The sequence below is a fragment of the Mauremys reevesii genome, linkage group 12 (assembly GCF_016161935.1).
Source record: "Mauremys reevesii isolate NIE-2019 linkage group 12, ASM1616193v1, whole genome shotgun sequence".
In the NCBI taxonomy this organism is placed as follows: Eukaryota; Metazoa; Chordata; order Testudines; family Geoemydidae; genus Mauremys; species Mauremys reevesii.
The window spans coordinates 25,734,946-25,755,428 of NC_052634.1; the positions used below are offsets into that span (position 1 = coordinate 25,734,946).

General features: G+C 50.3%; 3 non-coding genes across 3 annotated transcripts; 2 read left to right on the plus strand and 1 right to left on the minus strand.

Moving 5' to 3' along the window:
- The first annotated feature begins 14,528 nt into the window (after window positions 1-14,528).
- Window positions 14,529-14,600, plus strand: TRNAQ-UUG. The gene has a single exon. It is a non-coding gene; the product is annotated as a tRNA-Gln (tRNA).
- A 1,257-nt stretch (window positions 14,601-15,857) lies between these two features.
- On the plus strand, window positions 15,858-15,939 carry TRNAS-AGA. The gene has a single exon. It is a non-coding gene; the product is annotated as a tRNA-Ser (tRNA).
- A 3,759-nt stretch (window positions 15,940-19,698) lies between these two features.
- On the minus strand, window positions 19,699-19,770 carry TRNAG-UCC. The gene has a single exon. It is a non-coding gene; the product is annotated as a tRNA-Gly (tRNA).
- Between the last annotated feature and the right edge of the window lie 713 nt (window positions 19,771-20,483).

Here is a 20,483-nt window from a genome sequence, read left to right on the forward strand (position 1 = left end):
AATTGTGATGTGAAATGAACTAAAGCCAGTTCTGAAACCTCCACAACTGCCCTTCTCACCCTGCCAGGCTGCAGAATGATGCTCATGTCTCGCTCCAGTTCATCCCATCCTCCCATGGGACAGGGAAGGGAAATGGCTGCAGAGAATCCTGTTCAGGTAGGGATTATGGGGGGTTATTGGTGGGTTCCTGCTGGAGGGAGAGTGACAGCAGATACACAGGAGGTGGGAGGCTTGGGCCGTCTGGTTTAGAGGTTGGTGCGGGGCAGGAAATTCACAGGGTGGAGAATGGGAGGAAGCCAGGGTGTAGCAAACCTGTTGGGATCTGGGTAATATGTGGCTTCCATTCTAGGAACAGACCCATGAGGTTAGAAGGTGGAAATGCTCTGATTTGTGGAAGAGCAAAGAACACACCTAGGTGGGGCTAGGTAAAGGGAGCAGAATCCCAGGGCTGGAGCCTCACCCGACTAACCAGCGGCAGCTGTGAGATGTAGAGGGGGCACCCACCAATGAGGCTTAGTCAGGGGTTCTCAGCTGTTTTCTTTCTGAGGCCCCTCAACATGTTATAAAACCCCCACTGCCCTGCATACGCCTGGTTTTCTGCACAGAAAAGACAGGGCTGGTGTTAGGGGGTAGCAAACGGGGGTATTGCCTGGGGCCCCATGTGACAGGGACCCCCACAGAGCTAATTGCTCCAGCTTTGGCTTCAGCCCCTGGTGGCAGGGCTCATGGCCCCAGGCAGTGAGGTTTGGGCTTTCTGCCCTGGGCCCAAGCGAGTCTAACACTGGCCCTGCTTGGAGGAGCCCCTGAAACCAGCTCGCAGCCCCCCAGAGGTCCAGGGACCCCTGCTTGAGAACCACGGCCTTAGGGGATGTGCCCCTCCCCCATACCCAGCTCCAGGGCTGGCCTTAGAGAAAATGGCGCCTTGGGTGAACTTGTATTTTGGTGCCCCCCATCCCCCCTGGCCCTCACGGGCTCCCCACCATCATGTCCAGGCCCTGGTGCCTCCCTCTAGTGCTTAATTTGTATTGAAAGAGGTGCCAGAGCTCAGCCATGGCACAAATTCAGCACTGGCAGGGCGGCCTGATAGCGGCGGGTGCTGGCCGAGCGCCAGCTCTGAAGGCCATGCCACCGCCAGCAGCAGCGCAGAAGTGAGGGTGGCCTGGTGTGTGGTGTATTGTGCAGCCTTTTATTTAAAGTGCAGTTTGTAATGTGGCATTACACCGCCGCGGGGTCGGCTCTGGTGGCGACAGTTTCAAGCTTAACAGAGTGAAAGTCGCCTCTGCTACTTGCTTCAAATGTACAGTCTCTAGGAACACACAAAGACCAAGGGTAGTGACCACACAGACATTCACAGGTACAAGCTCTAGTCGGTTTTACAAGTTTTATTGAAGTTACAGTTAAGGTTACGACGACCCAAGGCATATAGACATTGTATGAAGACCTGTGCAAAAGTTACAACTCTAGTTCTACTCACATCCTGTTCAATAGTATTAGGGTCTGAGGTGTCTCTCATGGATTGATCATCAGTAGAGGGATGGTTCCTGCTGGAATTTCCCACAGGGAGCTCAATTTTCCTGCTCTGGGCACCCCCTTTTTATAATGAGATTCTGATTATACCTCATTAGCATTGACACACAACCTGTATCCTGTGGTTAAGGCACATTTGGAAACAGAGGTGCCTTTACAAAACAATTTTTATTTAAAATTAATCTTCCTGCTAATTGTTCACCCTGTTACCACTTGGTACCTCTTTTCCCATAATCTTAATACAGCCACATATTAAATTTAAAAGTAAATTTAGAAGAATCAGTAGACAATACAGCAAGATATTCCCTATCCCAAGCCTTGAGGTATCAGTTCTGGAGCTTTAATGCAGGTATCAGAAACACAAGGTTGATGCTTTTTACCGCATCTTTAGTAGAGATAAATAAAAATAAATAAAATCTGCTTACTTTCTCTAACAGACACGCTCCATGTTACTGCCATTATCTCCTCTATTTTAGTCAATTGTTTTTCATTCCACTGAAAACATATTTACTTAGTTTACATAGGGGATTCAAGTTTTTTTTCTGTTTTACGAATGGGAATTTATTTCTCTAGTTATTTTGGCATTTGTGTTAACTGGTCACTACCATGTAGGTGACTCACTAACATTTCACTCCATCATTGCTATTAGTATCATACTTGGAACTGTATTTATTTTCATAGACATTTTAAGTTACTTTACAGACAGATTTAAAAATACAATCTGAAGATAAGTGATCTTCATCTGCACAGTGTCTAAAGTTTTGAGTTTAGCTAATTTTTTTTAAATGAGCCCTGCTAAGGTAAGTACATGCAAAATGTGGAGTCTGTTATTTGACTGTACCATTTTAAATAATGAATGACAAAGCACAATATGGTAATAACAGTAATAATGATAATTACTCCAGCCAGGACAGGTGAGGCATTTTAGAACTCATTACTCAAAGAATTGAATTTAAGCATAAGACAGAAATAAAATTTTGAAATGCACAGACCAGTTAGAAAGCTAAAATACCAGCACTGTCATCCTGACCGAATGTGAAAGAATAAAATTGCAGAGACTATGTGCACTTTGCACATTTTGACAGGAAGTAAAAAGAAGTAATAACAGTAATTGAAGTGTCTATTGTGGGGTGAGTGTGTGGGGGGCGGCAGGGGTGAGACACACCCGCTGTCACTCCCAGCCCAGCGGCACTCACTAGTCTGAAGGCTCGTGCACACAGCAGCAGGGGCCAGCAGCTCCCACTCTTGACCCAGAGGCAGCAGCACAGACTCTTGCCCCCCCACTCAGCTCAGCAGAGACTTGGCACAGAGGCAGGAGGGTGGGGCCACCCTGACATCAGAAAACCCCCTCCCCCCCCCCCCCGCCGCACGGCACAGCACAGGAGGCTCCTGGGAGCAGCTTGGCCGGGGCAGCTCCCAGTGGGGGAGGGGGCAGGGCTGCAGGAACAGGTGCAGGGGCAGACAGCTGAAGAGAACTGGGGGGAGGAGAGACAGGACACCCCTGCTGGAGGAACCCCCTCAGCAAGGCCCCCCTGGACCGTCATGTCGTCTGCCCCCCACTAAGTCTGGTCCTGTCCTGCTCTTCACAATGAGAACAGCGTTGGGCTCCCTGCCAGCGAGCTCTCCCTGCGCCCTGCTAGGGGCTCCCATCTCCTGTGTCCGTCTGTGGCTAGTTGCGGGGTGATGGATCTGCTGAGAGAGACAAGGGGCTCTCGCTTCGTCCCCTCACCCTGGCGTTTCCTGGCTGCTCTGAGCAGGGTGGGGGTGGGACTCCTGCCTGTGAGCCAGCCAGAGCTTCCCTTTGATTGGCTCCTTTCCCCCATGAGTGGTGGGGTTGTGAGTGGTGCAGTAGATACTGAGTGTGGGACTCTCACTCTTTCAGGGGCCGGTGACCTTCGAGGAGGTGGCTGTGTATTTCACCAGGAGAGAGGGTCTCTGCTGGACCCTGCTCAGAGAGCCCTGTACAGGGGTGTCATGCAGGAGAACTATGAGACGGTGACCTCGCTGGGTAAGGAGTCCTGTCCCCTCGGTTATTAGAAGCTGTGGGGGCTCTAAAAAACCTGAGCAGTGATAACTTTATACCTTTATTTGTCATACAAGTTTTGACAAGTTCCCTTGCCCTCCTTTTTTTGCCTTATCTCCCACCCACTAAAATAATTTTTGGACATTTGCCTTTTTGGTGCCAACAGTAATTTTAAAATTGCATTTAATGTATCCTTATAGGATACCTTAATAACTACATTAATCACTGTAGCTTTCATGCCGTTTCCTCATTTTAGGAGGAAAATACGCCTCCTGTAGAATTCTAAATTGAGTTAATAGGTGTATGACTCATTCATGGCTTGTGTGACAGTCAGGTGAGCTCCTCTTTTGATAGGAGAGTGTATAATGTTGCCATTCTGGAGCCCACGGGTGAAGGGAGAACAAAGCCGTGGGAGTGGAGGAGAAGGGAGGAGTAGATAATTCTGGGGTGCCAGGACATGGGGAGGGAGTGTGCAGGGTTAGAGCTAAGAAGCAGCAGGGAGGGAGGAGGTTGTGAGAGACGAGGAGAGAACACAAGAAGTTCCCAAGGTGGCCGGAGGTGGTGCTGGCTGAGAGTAGTGGGAAGAGGGGGAGGGGAGTGTGGAGGAAGGGCACCCGGGAAGAGGGCTGGGTGGGTCAGTGGGAGGGAGGAGAGGTTTGGGGATCTGGAGCTGTGGGGGATCCCAGACCTTTTACCCCAAATCCCTTCCCAAGCCTTGTTGCTTTAGAGCCTCCACTCCAGTTTTCTTTCTGTTCAGTTTCACTTCATTAAACGTTTCCCCCCCAATATTATTATTATTATTATAACTCTTGACCTCCCTCTCCCACTCATTACCCCCCTCCCCATATGACCTCCCCATCTCAATGCATAGTCACCCCGGCCTCCGACCCTGAGTCCTTGCTGCATCCTCCCTCCCACACCAGGGCCACGTCCCAGGCACCAATGGGCGCTTGGCTGATGATGTCACAGGGCGGTGGTGTAGCCTGGACAGTTTCTACACTTATAAGATTACAGGTTGGGGCACAACTTGCCCTTGTACATGGCTACTCAGAGTTAATTGAGAAGATGGAATTTGGTGAAACGCACAGAAACGTGATTTAATCCAGACAGTTATAACTGAAATCATAGGCCAGGCTCAATACACGTAACGATTAAACTAAGGTAAGTACAGTAAAGAGGGTTTTGCACTGTGCATACTTACAAGATATGGACACCATTGGAAAGAAAGATCGACGGGCAAAGGAGACCATCAGAAGGGAGCCCTGCTTCAGTTTACACTGTCTCAGGGACCCGACAAAATGAAAAACTGGTAACTAGGAGAGGTATTTTATCCACTTCCTTAGGATGGCTATATACCATATCTGCTCCTTTTCTCTGACTACAAGAATGTCAATAGCTGCCCCAACCCATACGTGGCCTTTGGGACATCCATAATTAAGCATCAAGCATTAATACTCATGATTTACATCACTTATTAATTAATAATTCCAATCTATGAATGTGGTGCAACCGAATTGCTAAAGCCCACCCCAAACTTCCTTCTTTTCGGAAGAATTAGGGGCTGTTGCTCCTGAATTTTAGTGCTTAATTCCCCAGCCTTCTCCACACACTGGGGGAGTTTAATTCTCCCTCCCATTACACCTGAGTCACTAGATTTCCTAATTCCCCAAAATCTGCTTTTGCGATGCCACAGTTCTGGGGTAGCGAAACCTTTGACCTGCCTCCATGGTCTGCTCAAGGAATGGCCTCTCAGGTATCAGGCCTCTAGCCAGCCCCTCTCTATGGGTGGGGACCCACATGCCTCTCCTGTTTCACCAGGGTGTGAGGATTGCAGCTTGTCCTCCACTGTGTTCACTGGACTAACCTCCAGTTCCCGTGCTTTGCTTTCTCTCCAAGGGCTGTGAGCAGTGTGTGTGTGAGAGAGACAGGAATTTTGGTGATGCCAATACACACCTCAGTTTCCCTCTGTGGTTGGTATTGCCATGATTATAAAGAGCAGGAGACATGAGGTGTTTTGTCACTGAGCTGTCATGGGGTGATATGAATGGGTCATTAAGGACAGGCTGGGACCAACCTACATCAATGGAATACCTGACAGAGACAAGGGAATAATTGTCACCTGTCCATGGGAGGATCTCAGCTTGGCTGAGTGAAACATACACGGACTCGTTATGTTTTTGGGAGCAGGAAGAACTGGGTTTGCAGATGCAGGGAGCTCTACTGGAGCAAAGACAAATGGACAGGCTCAGTGAAAGGAAACCAAACTGTTTTCTACAGCAGCCTGGCTCAAGGGCATTGCCCAGTATGGACTGTATCGTCGTCTTTGCTTCTCTGTGCTAATCTAAAGACGTTCAGTGCTGTATTTCAGTTGACTAATGAACCCTGCTATGTTTTAAAAGTCTGCCGAGTGTCACAGCACAAACTTGCTCTGTGCATTGACTGAGGAACAGTCACTGAACAGGAGTGTAGTTCGGCTGGACCTGCTGGCAGAGCTCACAGGTTGAAATAGGAGTGTTGAAGCCAGAGGCTCAGTCTCAGGTGCTGAAGCTACATGGCCTGTCCTTGTGGAAGAGTGGGAGCCCTTGGGGGTCTAGTGCACTCAAGGGACACCTCCCAAGGACAGTTTAAAAGCCAGGGCATTGCACAGATCCTGTGGATCCATGACAGTGTCAGTGTGCCTTATGGGGAAAAGATATAAAGCAAGAAAAGCATCAAAATTTTTCTTGGGAATCCCCGATCATTCCAAAGTATATTAAAAACCTTCTTTAAAAGCTTACATCTGGGTTATCAGGTCATGTCAGTTTGTAGCCCAAAAAGGCCCTTCTCAGTCAGCTCAAACTCAACTGTTTCTCCCCAAAAAGTCTGTCATCTTCAGTCTCCCGAAAGAGGTAAAATCAGTCACTGCCCCTTTCTGTGCGGGGCAAAGCTTCAGAAGATGGAGTTCTGCATAACCAGCCTTGAGATCCAGCCTTAGTGACACCAGATTGCACAGGAAACCCATCCCCCCATCCCTCAGCCTCCCCGGTATCATCTGGCCCATCTCAGCACCACAGTCTGTGAAGTATTCGTGCTTTCAAGGGCTGGCTCAAAGATACAGATAACAGTCATAAGTAGGGCCAGTGTTTGCTGGCAGCGAAAACAGAGTAATTGACAAGCATGAGCAACATATAATCCTTTATAGCCGGAAAGTGCATTGGGGGGAGGGGACAGGAGCCAGCTGTGTGGGGAAGGTGAGGCCCAGACCCTGGGCATTGAGAGCCTGGAGCCGGCTGTTTGCTGGGGAGACAGGGCATGAACCAGCTGTGTGCAGGGGAGAGGAGCAGGGGAGAGGTGCTGTGGACGCAGCCGAGAGCAGGTGCGAGCACCGTCTGCGCTGCAGCACGATGAGGGAGCCCGACGTCCCACTGCCAAGTGCCCCATCTCCCAAGGGGAAGCTCCAGTGTTTTTTCTGAGCCCAGACTTGTATGAGGAGGGAAGAAATTGGCAGCAAGTCTCAAAAGCAGCCAGCCCCCAGCCTCTGCCCCGTGCCCTGGGGAGGAGTCAGGGGTCTCCAGGCAGAAATGTGGGGTTTGTGACCCTGCATCCCCAACCACCTTCTGTTCAGCTATTCTGGATACAAAGGGTGATTCCAGAAATGAAGAGTAGTTTCAGGGGGAAATGCAGTAATAGCAGCAATTTCCGGAAAACACTGGCCCTAGTCATAACATTAAATACAATAGTCTCAAGTTCTATACCTGTGTTCATCAGATCTATCCCTCTGCCTTCACATAGTTCACTCTGCTGGTGGGTTCCACCTCTTCCCTCATCTGTGTCTGTCTTGTCTATTTAGACTGTAAATTCTTCAGGGCATGGGCCATCTACTATTCTGACTTTGTGCTGTGCCTAGCACAACAGGGGCCCATGGTTCATTGGCTCTTAGGCACTAAGGTCATGAATATGAGTTATAATAATAACTCTTCTGCCACTTTGAGCCAAGGAAGCCGGCCTTGGGGTGTTACGTCTTAAAAATGAGCTGGGGTTAAAACCATGGAATATTCCTTGTGACAAGTATCCCACAAATTCCATGGACCTTCCTTTTTTTCTTTCCCTTCTCAGGGTTTCCAGTTTCCAGACCTGATGTGATCTCGCAGCTGGAATGAGGGGAACAGCCGTGAGTCTCAGACCTCTATGGCTCTAGAAAAAAGTGCTCCTGAGAGCTGTGTGCACAGGTGAGGAATTGGGTGAACCATCTCAACAACTGTCTGTGAATACAGGAAACCTTTGGGATGCCCTACAAAGACTCTCCCAGTTGTAAGTGCTCCAAGTTCAGAACTGTTCCCTGCAGATGTGGAATCATTAGGCAGATGTCACTCATGGCTTCCCACCTATCCTGACTGACAGTTGGCAGCAGGTCCCTCCCCAATCTCACTTTCCCCTGAGAGTTCTGGTGAGATGCACACCCAGAACTGATCCCTTCCTCTCTCTGCTCTGGGGAAGGGTTTGGGGAAAATCAGCTCCTGATAGCTTTGATTTCTCCCACACATATTTTGGTTTGTTCACACCTTTTTCCATTCCTCTCTCTGAGATTCCTTTCTCTCCGGCACAAGGAGTGACCTATGTCTGGATTCTCTTTGTCTCCCATCAGGTGGTGGGATGGCAAGTGAGAACGAGGAGACACCCCAGCAGGAAGATGTGAGCAAGTAGAAGCACATGGGACGTTATCAGGAAGACCCAAAGGGAATGTTTCCAGGAGTTGTGCACTCCCAGAAAGAACAAAAGCCTGTGAGACTCAGCAGAGGCCAGAGGAAAACTTCAGTAGCCACTCAGACCTTATTACACGCGAGAGCATCAACTTGGAAGAGACACACTACATGTGCCATGAGTGTGGGAACAGCTTCAATGGAGCTCAGACCTTCTCACACATCAGAGAATTCACAGGGGAGAAGCCCTACATGTGCTCTGAGTGCGGGAAAAGCTTCAGTCAGAGCTCCAACCTTATCAGACATCGGACAATCCACATAGCAGAGACGCCCTACACATGCGCTCAGTGTGGGAAGAGTTTTAAGCAGAGCTCTTCCCTGATCACACATCAGAGAATCCACACGGGTAGGTGCCCTACACATGCTCTGAGTGTGGGGAACGCTTCAGTTATAGCTCAGCCCTCATCTCTCATCAGAGAATCCACAGTGGAGAGACGTCCTACACGTGCTCTGAGTGCGGGAAAAGCTTCAATCGGAGCTCACACCTTGTTAGACATAAGAAAATCCACATATGAGAGAATTGTAAGAAATACCTTGATTCCGGCTGGACAAAGATTGTTTTTTAAAAAATCACAATTGCGAATTCCCACAGAGCGACCTTTGCACCATGTTCACTGTGGTCTCTCAGCTCCCCTAGATGAGTTGCCTGCTTCTGCCTTTTGCAGCTCCCTGTTCTTTATTCCCCATCACCGTCCCAATCCCCCTGTTGTTCAATTGGTTAGGTCAGTATTTTTTCTAAAGGGCTGGGAAAACGAGTCCCTAGCAAATGGCTTGGAACTAAGCACGATACGCCTGCATTTGGCCCCCAAAGCAGTTGTGGCCCAGGCCCTGCAGGAGGTGACTCCTGAAGATATCGCCTTCCTAATCAGGTGCGTGTTGCCTATTATTTGGGAAATGCAATTCCTATCTAGGTAGGGATGGGGAAAATGGAAGTGATGTCTCTGTTCTGCTCACCCCTGGGAGATGCTGCAAATATGCAGAAAATGAAATCTGTGTTGAATGTGATATAGCTGCAGAAAGAGACCTGTTTTCAATAGAGACCTGACATTTGGTGTTTTACAAGGATTCTAAGCCGCACCTGAATTTAGTCCCTAATTTAAATCTGTGCCACCAGATTAAAGAAATGAAAGGGCATAGAGTTGTGCCTCACTATCGCTATTGATACGTTGTGTGGTTGGTGAAGAATTCTACACCAGAGACGTGTAAAATTACTCCAAGAAAGGTCAAAGATTTGACAAGAACTCAGGGAGAAACTGCAGATTTTGATTTTCACCCTAGAGATGGAAGCTATGGTGACCTGTGGCCCAGGTAAACTATTTTTAGAACGCTGTTCCCTAGTTAAGTGGCATTGGTCCCACTCGTAAAGGACGCCATGATTAAATTGGGAACAACTGTCTTTTACCATTTGGATCCAAAGTTTCATAAAGCACAGAGAGAAACAGCTGATTCCTTCTGAGCCATTCCATGCCTATGGGTCCCAGTCTGGCTGACTTGCTGGACAAGAAGCAGTTCCATGCTGGGCAAATGATGGTAGCCAATGAGGGAATGTATCAGATTCCAAGTTCAGACTGCAGGATACATGAATGCTGAGTCCTGACTCCGTGGTTTTGTCTCTTAGTTTTGCTATTAGGTCTTAAGCATTTGTATCACTTCTCCACCTCCTGCTACTTTGAAAGATTAGAAAGTGTGGAAATAGAGCACAGGTGGTTTTCTCATGATGCAACCTACCCACTAGCATGAGAGCTCTTCCACCCACACTTTGGGAGAAGACCCAGGACGAAATGAACTCACAGAAATGGAAGGCTCCTAGGTTATTGTAGAATGTGATTTCACACAAAGCTCACTGGGTGGAAATGGGAATTAAGAGAAAACTGCCCTATAGGTTTATATTTTGTAATCTTTGAATAAGTTGTTAATGAAATTAAACATGAAGTTAATTAGTGTAAAGTAAGAGGCTGATTATGTGATAACTTTCAGTGTTACAATATAATTCAGGTTTTCTTCTAGTTCTCTCCCTGCCCCTCCTACTATATCGGAAATGGTGGCTAATCTTGAAAAGTAAAACCTCACTCCAAAGGAATTAGAGTGGGGGAACATGGGAGAGAAATAGCATGTATGAAAATAGAGCCCCAGCGTAGATTGTAATTATTTCTATTTCAAATGGAATTTATTTTGATAAACTTTAAAATAATTTTTTTTCAAGAGGAATATTGCTTGAGTCAAGATGTGTAACCTTCTCCTGAGTTAGAGGGTAACAGCCACAGAGTTCCCCAGTTCACTTGTTTGCTAAACAAAGACACATCGGGCAGGAGAGGTCAGAATTTAAAGTGGTGATGGATGCAGGACAATTGATTTTTGCAACCAGTTATTTTTATGGGTGCTGAGGCCCCTTTTCCTTTTGAGGAGGCAGCTGTTAGAGCCCAGCTGCTTAACCCTCAGGCCTGGCCATGGAAACGTCCCCGTAACTGGCCTTATGTGTCTTTCATGTTTGATACCTTTGGGGTTCGCACGGCCACACCACGTGCGGTTACAACAGCAGATACTTTGAGAAAACTGCCGGGTTAAGTTGGGCTGTTCCAAACTGATGTTGGCCCAAACTCTGCCTCACTTCGTCTAGACTGGGTCATGTGACGAAGTCTCCATGGCAACTAATGGCCAGGCCCTTCCCCCCTGCAAGGGGATGCTAAAGATGTGGGAGAACAAAGAGGTCAGGTGACCTCCTGGCCTGGGAAGGAGACAAAGCCCAGAGAGGAGGGGCTGGAGGGGGGTTGGCAGTTTTGGAAGCTGGCTGGGAAATGGAGGGGAGCCCCCATGGGGCTCGGGCCTCCCAACAGGGCTGTGGCCTCCCTGGGGCCCCAGATGGACCTAACTAAAGGAGGATCCTGTTGTCTGTACCGGCAAGACCTGTTTTCGACTGTGTTCCTGTCATCTAAATAAACCTCTGTGTTACTGGCTGGCTGAGAGTCACGTCTGACTGTGAAGTGGGGGGGCAGGACCCTCTGGCTTCCCCAGGACCCCGCCTGGGCGGACGCGCTGTGGGAAGCGCACGGAGGGGCAGATGATGCTGATTGCTCCAAGGATAGACCCAGGAGGTGAAGCCGTGTGAGCTTCTTGCCCTGAAGACAGTCTGCTCTATGGGAGAGGAGGCTCCCCAGAGTCCTGCCTGGCTTTGTGGGGAGCAGTTCCAGAGCATCGCCTGGGGACTCTGTGACACCCCTCACTCCCGACCCGCAGCCCCTGCTATCCCAGTCCTGACGTCCAGACTCACAGCTCTGCTGGTGCCCCTCACTCCCGAACCGCAGCCCCTGCCATCCCAGTCCTGACCTCCAGACTCACAGCTCTGCTGGTGCCCCTCACTCCCGACCCGCAGCCCCCTTCGCTCCCTCCAGCTCTGATGGTGCCCCTCACTTCCAACCCGCAGCCCCCTGCGCTCCCTCCAGCTCTGCTGGTGCCCCTCACTCCCGACCCGCAGCCCCCGGCGCTCCCTCCAGCTCTGATGGTGCCCGTCACTCCCGACCCGCAGCTCCTGCCATCCCAGTCCTGACCTCCAGACTCACAGCTCTGCTGATGCCCCTCACTCCCAACCCGCAGCCCCCTGCGCTCCCTCCAGCTCTGCTGGTGCCCCTCACTCCCGACCCGCAGCCCCCTGCGCTCCCTCCAGCTCTGATGGTGCCCCTCACTGCCGACCCGCAGCCCCTGCTATCCCAGTCCTAACCTCCAGACTCACAGCTCTGCTGGTGCCCCTCACTCCCGACCCGCAGCCCCCTGCGCTCCCTCCAGCTCTGATGGTGCCACTCACTCCCGACCCGCAGCCCCTGCCATTCCAGTCCTGACCTCCAGACTCACAGCTCTGCTGGTGCCCCTCACTCCCGACCTGCAGCCTCCTGGGTTCCCCCCAGCTCTAGTGGTGCTCCTCACTCCCGACCCGCAGCCCCCTGGGCTCCCTCCAGCTCTGATGGTGCCCTTCACTCCTGACCCGCAGCCCCCTGGGTTCCCCCAGCTCTACCAGTGCCCCTCACTCCCAACCTGCAGCCCTCTGGGCTCCCTCCAGCTCTGGTGGTGTTTCTCACTCCCAACCCGCAGCCCCTGCTATCCCAGCCCTGACCTCCAGACTCACAGTTCTGCTGGTGCCCCTCACTCCCGACCCGCAGCCCCCTGGGCTTCCCCCAGCTCTACCAGTGCCCCTCACTCCCGACCTGCAGCCCCTGCCATCCCATTCCTGACCTCCTGTGACGGTATGAGTATAATATAATATTTCATTGAAAGGTGACAGGGCCAGAAAGAGTTAATCAACTCACCTCACCCACTGACCTGACCCATGGGTGAACCTTAAGGTTTGGTTAGGAAGATCTATAAATGAACAGAGCTTTGAAATGCAAGTCTGCATTGTTAGAGGTAGAAGGGGAGATGTTTGCTCAGGTCTTGTGATATCAGCAAACAAGTCTTGTCTATTGCTGTAGTTTTAATTCAAAGATCAGAAAAGGAATATTAACATTTATGATGATACTTGAGTGAAATAGTATTATTGTCTCTGTGTCTCTTTGAAGATTGTGCTAACCTGGATCTGAACTGTTTAATGGGTAAATTACCCTGTGCTAATTGCCAGGATGTTTGGGAGAAGGAGTTAAGCCCATTGTTTTATCAGGCCAAAAGGCTGCTGGAAATGTATAAGAACCCTGGGACATGATCCTGCTTCATCTCAGATCTGCTTTGGGTTTCAAGAGGGGGAAACCTTAAGCATTGAGATCCCGAGTCAGTGACTGGGGTCACCCTGAATATGGACATTGGACTATAACCTCTCGACCATTTCTAAAAGTACTTTTGGCAACTACAAGCTCACCTCATCTATGCATCTGAACTTCAAGAATTGAATTCAAGTCTGTCTGTATATTGATCTTTTAACCAACACTCTCTCTCTCTCTTTTCTTCTTTAATAAATTCTAGCTGAGTTAATAACAATTGGCTGTGGCGTCTATTTTGGGTAAGATCTAAGTTATAATTGAACCTGGGTGTGTGGCTGATCCTTTGGGATTGGAAGAACCTTTTCTTTTATATGATGAGATAAGATTTTCAGGAATCATCATCATATTTGACGTGTGTGTCTGGATGGAGGCCTGAGGCTGGGCACTTTAAGGAAACTGCGTTGTTTGGACTTCTGAGTGACCAGTGAGGTGCTACAGAAGCTGTTTTGTGCAGGTTGGTAAATCTAAATATTGGAATAACCACCAGCATTTGGGGTTTGTCTGCCCCGTTTTGTTTGCAGTTCACCCTGATTGAGTGACCTCAGCTGGCTCCCACGGGCTGCACCGTCACACTGCTCCTTTCTAGTCACACTTTCTACACATCTAACATTAGTATATAATGTAATACAGATCTATCCCAACACCTGCAGGAGGTCCTCTGGTAACACAGATTTGGCGGCATGCCTGAGGGAGGTCTGCCGGTCCCGTGCCTTCGGCGTAACCACCACTGAATTGCCGATGAAGCTGCAGGACTGGCAGAGCTCCCGCAGGCATGCCGCCGAATCCGCATTACCAGGGGACCTCCTGCAGGCAGGCTGCTGAAGGTAGCCTGACTGCCACCCTCACAACGATCGGCAGGCCACCCCCCGCAGCTTGCTGCGCTGGTGCCTGGAGCTGCCCCTGTCCCTGACCCAGGGCAGAGGATATTGAAGCTGAACAGCCAGAGCTTGCAAGATAAAGGAGCAGGGGGTGAGGCCTGGCGATGTTGGCAGAATGGGAAAGCATCAGAGGGTCCTATGGCAACCAGGGGGATTGGTGGGAGTCGGTGAGGGAGGAGTTGACGGCTTTGTTCCAGTGGCTGGGGAAACATCTCAACATTAAAGAAACCAACAGCGCCAAGTCCTGCAGCGTCGCCTGTGGGATTTCCACAAGAGCATCCAGGCAGGGGAGCCAGTCAGCGTGTGACTGTACGACCAGATCAAGCAACAGCTGCCCGAGTTCCAGGAGATGAGGCTGCAGCTGGCCGATATGAGCAGGAGCACCGAGTGAAGGGAGGGGTGGCCTCCCCTGACATTTTTGCAGCCTGCAAGGAACGGAGACAAAGCAGGGGGATGCGGGGACTCAGGGCAGGACCCGCGGATCTGGTAGTGCAGGACTATAGTTGCTGGAGGAGGAGAGAGAGTCCTGCGAGAGGAAGCCGCTGGTGGGAAGCAATAAGTGCAGAGTGCAAACCAGCCAGCTGAGAGTCACAGGGGTCTAGAAAACAAAACAGCAGCAGGTCCCATGGTGTAATGGGCAGCACTCAGGACTTTGAATCCTGGAATCTGAGTTTGAATCTCAGTGGGACCTGTGGCAGGTATGTTGGTTTGCTGCAAAGCCTTGAAGCTCAAGGTGCTTTGTTACTCTGTCCCTAGCTGAGTTAGAGTGATTTTTTTTCTCCTCCTCCTGGGTCACTGGTGCCCATTGGAGATGGGTCTCTGGTCCAGCTGGGCCGCCAGAGGGTGGGGTCCTAGAACTTAACCGTCTGGCTAGAGATTCCTGTGGGTTGACCTGATGCTTGGGTTTCTTGCTGCTTCACCTGATGTCCACAACTTTGGTCCCTGTAGCTGCCACACTCTTCCTCTTGCCCACATGGCATTTAAAGGAAGCAGGGCCAGGGCCAGGCTTCCCAGGCTGGAGCCCAGCACCTCTCCTCCTCTGGGCACCTAGAGCAGAGTCGGCTGGTGCTGACAGCTCCAAGGGAAGGCTTAAAAGCCACAGAGCAACCAAGGTCAGGGCCAGAGGAGGGCAGGACCATGCCTATGTGTGGCCTTCAGACAGGCACAAAAACACCCAGCAAGGCTGCTCACTGCCATGCCAAACACTCACTGAAGGCCACCCGCAGAGGAGCATGCGGGGCGGCTGCTGATGCTCTGTGGCCAACATCAGAAGATGGTAGGAAAGCAGGGCCAGCCCACCTGGTGGAGCCTCTTACTGTTCCCACTCTTCATGCTCACTTTGGCAGTGGGGCAGGAGATTTTACCCCAAGAGGCTTTTCCCCAGCTGGCGAGAAGCAGAGAAACACCCAGGCTCCCAAGGTGCTATGTAGCAACCTCCCTGTGTCTCTGGTCTGAGCCAGGACATTCGATTCCAGTGAATCCTTCTCTCCTGCAATGGCGACGGTCAGACAGAGGGGACGTGGCCACCTGCATCCCTGCCAAGGAGATATTGGCTCAGCTCTTTCTTTCTGCTGTTGTTAGTCCATGAAACATCAAGGGTGGAATGCAAGGCTGAGTTCATGCACCAGCCCCCTGAAAAAATTTCACTGCCCCAGAGAAATCCTGCCCCCAGCTATTGGAACGATGTGTGGAGATTTGACTAGGAAAGGGACTGTCTGAATTGTCAGAGTGGGGAATGAACAACAATCTACAGCAATGTCATTCACACAAACACGCTCTCATCCTGTTCCAACCAGAAGGGAAATGGGCAGGAATTCTCGCTGTTCAGCCAAGGACACACTTACACTGATGCGCAGTCATGAGTGTGCTGGGGAAGCTGGTCTGAGCAATTTGAAGTGACAATTCAGTGAGAACAGAATCATCATGTAGTGGACCAGCTGCATACCAAGTAGTTGTGGCTGAGTGGTTAAGGCGGTGGACTAGAAATCCATTGGGGTTTCCCTGCGCAGGTTCAAATCCTGCCAACTGCGCTGTTGTTATTATTGTACTCTTAGTACCTGAGCATCCACAGTGTGAACTGGAGCCAGATCTAAAACCTCTCCAGGGCATCATCAAGGATCTACAACCTATCCTGAAGGATGATCCCTCACTCTCACAGATCGTGGGAGACAGGCCAGTCCTTGCTTACAGACAGCCCCCCAACCTGAAGCAAATACTCACCAACAAAAACACTAACCCAAGAACCTATCCTTGCAACAAAGCCCATTGTCATCTCTGTCCACATATCTATTCAGGGGACACCATCATAGGACCTAATCACTTCAGCCACACTATCAGAGGCTCGTTCACCTGCACATCTACCAATGTGATATATGCCAGCAATGCCCCTCTGCCATGTACATTGGCCAAACCAGACAGTCTCCACGTAAAATAATAAATGGACACAAATCACATGTCAAGAATTATAACATTCAAAAACCAGTTGGAGAACACTTCAATCTCCTGGTCACGCATTTACAGACCTAAAAGTCGCAATATTACAACAAAAAACCTTCAACAACAGACTCCCACGAGAGATGCTGAATTGGAATTAATTTGCAAACTGGACACCATTAAATTAGGCTTGAATAAAGACTGGGAGTGGATGGGTCATTACACAAAGACAAACTATTTCCCCATATTTATTTGTCCCCCTACTGTTACTCACATCTTCTGGTCAACTGTTGGAAATGGGTCATCCTGATTATCACTACAAAAGGTTTTTTTTCTCCTGCTGATAATAGCTCACCTTAACTGTTCACTCTCGTTATAGTGTGTATGGCAACACCCATTTTTTTTCATGTTCTCTGTGTATATATATATATATCTCCCTGCTGTATTTCCACTGCATGTATCCAATGAAGTGGGTTTTAGCCCAGCAAAGCTTACGCTCAAATAAAATTGTTAGTCTCTAAGGGTACGTCTACACTACGGGATTATTCCGAATTTACATAAACCGGTTTAACAAAACAGATTGTATAAAATCGAGTGTGCACGGCCACACTAAACACATTAAATCGGTGGTGTGCGTCCACGGTCCGAGGCTAGCGTCGATTTCTGGAGCATTGCACTGTGGGTAGCTATTCCGTAGCTATCCCATAGTTCCCGCAGCCTCCCCCGCCCCTTGGAATTTCCGGGTTGAGATCCCAGTGCCTGATGCGGCAAAAATCATTGTTGCGGGTGGTTCTGGGTAAATGTCGTCAGTCACTCCTTTTGAATTTCGTCTTCTGTAACGGAGCGCTGATAGAACAGATTTGCCTGCCCTTACAGCGATCACGTCCGCATCGTCCATGCGGGAGCTCTTTCTTTATTTTGATTTTTAACTGCATCACCACCCGTGCTGATCAGAGCTCCACACTGGGCAAACAGGAAATATTCAAAAGTTCGCGGGGCTTTTCCTGTCTACCTGGCCACTGCATCCGAGTTCAGATTGCTGTCCAGAGCGGTCAGTGGTGCACTGTGGGATACCGCCCGGAGGCCAATACCGTCGATCTGCGGCCACACTAACCCCAATCCGATATGGTAATACCGATATTAGCGCTACTCCTCTCGTTAGGGAGGAGTACAGAAACCGGTTTAAAGAGCCCTTTATACCGATATAAAGGGCCTCTTAGTGTGGACGGGTGTGGCGTTAAATCGGTTTTACGCTCCTAAAACCGGTTTAAACGCCTAGTGTAGACCAGGCTTAAGGTGCCACAAGTACTCATCTTTCTTTTTGCAGATAAATTAATGGAGGATAAGTCCATGAATGGCTATTAGCCAGGCTGGGTAAGGAATGGTGCCCCTAGCCTGTTTGTCAGAGGGTGGAGATGGATGGCAGGAGAGAGATCACTTGCTCATTACCTGTTAGGTTCAGTCCCTCTGGGGCACCCGCCATTGGCCACTGTTGGCAGATAGGATGTGAGGTTGGATGGACCTTTGGTCTGACCCAATATGGCCATTCTTATGGTCTTATGAAGGGAGGGGCAGAGCCCTGTGACAGAGTTTCTGTAGTGTAGTGGTTATCACGTTTGCTTGACACGTAAAAGGTCCCTGGTTCAGAAACATGATGGCTTAATTTTCCCAGCTCCTAGTGGCCTATCCCTGCTGTTGTAGGAGCAGCAGTGATTTCTATGCTCAAAAGGTCTGTTACACTTCCCCTGCTCCCACTTTTGTCTCCTCTCCCTCTCTGAATGCCTGTGAAGTGGCTTTTCCCCTCCCGCTCCCTCCTGGAATGCTCGTGGGATGAATGGGCTGGTTGAAGAGCAGAAGAGCTCCCAGGTAGACAAGGTGTCTGGGACTCTAATTAGGCAGCGATCACACCCTTCATTGCACCATCCATAGCTGCGCTGTGGGACACTTACCTTGCAGAATCCTGACATCTCCAGTGCTGTGCCTGTCCTGGAAGCGTGAGTGTGTGACTGTGACACCACCACCCCCCGCTTCTTCTTTTGAGCTTAGCTGTCAGTATAATAAACGTGCTGCTTTCTGCCAAACTCTGTTGGGTCATTAGTCCTCCCTACGCTGACTAGCTGGCCCAATTTTGGGTAACATCTGCGATAACCCCAACCCCTGCAGGATAGAGGGTGGTGAAATGAGCTGGGAAAAAGCCTTAGCCTCAGTATGGGAAAGCTAGAGGACCTTGGCCAGTCACCCTTTGAAGCCTTGTGGCTTGGTCTCCTCTGCCCTTGGAGGTTGGCCTATGGCGGCCGGCTCTTCCTGCTGCCTCCTCTGCGTGACTTGCCAAAGGAGGAAGTGAGGCAGGAATGGGGGAAAAGAGGAAAGTCGAGCTGAGGAAGGCAGGGCAGAAGCTAAGCACCTCAGTGCAGCTAAGTGGGGTTAGTAGAGCGTCACCAGTCGTTCTGCAAAGCCTGGGGAGGTGCGGTTGGCTGCTGGAAGGTAGAATCCTGTGCCTGCCTCTTGGCTTCCCAGGGATGGCTACTTGCAGCCCAGGAGAAGAAGGACAGTTCTGGGTGAAAGGATGACAAGCAAAGCTCTGGGAGGAAATTTGGGTGCGGGGTGCGGGCTCTGCGCTGGGGGAGGGGGTTGGGGTGCAGGAGGGGTGGCACTTACCCCGGGCACTGCAGCTCCCAAAGTGACTGGTACACACAACCCTCCGGCAGCAGCTCCTAGGTGGGCCATGGCAGGGGGTGTCTGTGTGCCGCTGTCTGCAGGCACTGCTCCCAGAGCTCCCATTGGCTGCAGTTCCTGGCCAATGGGAGCTGCGGAGTTGGTACTCGGGGCAGAGGCAGTGAATGGAGACACTCCCCCGCCCCAGGGGATGCTGGGACGTGCCAACCACTTCTGGGAGCGGCACGGAGGGACGGAGGCAGAGTGGGCACAGAGCCACCTCAGTGCTGCTGGCACATCTCTGCACACCCATTGGGGGAGGGGAGCAGAGGGCCTCCATGTGCTGCCTGGGGTAGGGGCAGTGCACCGAGCTGCCTCCCCTCCCGGGTCTATTACAGGAGCGGGTGGGTGGGGTCTTTTGGCCTGCAAGGTGCAGCAGGTCGGTCTAGATGATCACACTGGTCCCTTCTGACCTTAAAGGCTCTGAGACTAAAAGGGAGAGGGAAGTAAAGATTTAAAAAAAAAAAACCAAACATTGTAATACCAGGATAACTCCAACAGCTCATTGTACAGTCCCGCCCCTTTCTTCCTTCATTGTGTGTTGAATGACCTGTAGGACATTGATTCTCTCATTCCCTTGATAAACTGATACAATGTGACTGAAATTAAACCAATTCCCAGGGAAGAAAACATCGTATCCCTGCATTGGCTGGGAATTGAACCCAGGTCAACTGCTTGGAAGGCAGCTATGCTCACCACTATACCACCAACGCATCTGGCAAAAATGCCACTTATGCTTGCCCAATGAGGCTAGAGCAGCATTGAGGAGATTTTCTGCTTGTTAATATATACTGGATTCTCATCACTAAAAAAAAAAACACCTCCATCTTCACTTGGGTTTGAACAATCAGCCTTTCAATTAGCCACCAAAGTTGTTAATCACAGGGTATGTCTACACTATGGGATTATTCCAATTTTACAGAAACCAGTTTTTGGAAACAGATTGTATAAAGTCGAGTGCACGTGGCCACACTAAGCACATTAATTCGGCGGTATGCGTCCATGTACCGAGGCTAGCATCGATTTCCGGAGCGTTGCACTGTGGGTAGCTATCCCATAGCTATCCCGTAGTTCCCACAGTCTCCCCCGCCCACTGGAATTCTGGGTTGGGATCCCAATGCCTGATGGGGCAAAAACAGTGTCGTGAGTGATTCTGGGTAAATGTCTTCAGTCAATCCTCCCTCTGTGAAAGCAACGGCAGACAATCATTTCGCGCCCTTTTCCCTGGATTGCCCGGGCAGATGCCATAGCACGGCAACCATGGAGCCCGTTCAGCCTTTTCTCACTGTCACTGTATCTCTACTGGATGGTGCTGACAGACGCGGTACTGCAGTGCTACACAGCAGCATCCCCTTGCCTTTTGCAAGTTAGCAAAGATGGTTACCAGCCATACCGTCCCGTCTGCTGCTTTGCAAGTTGACAATGA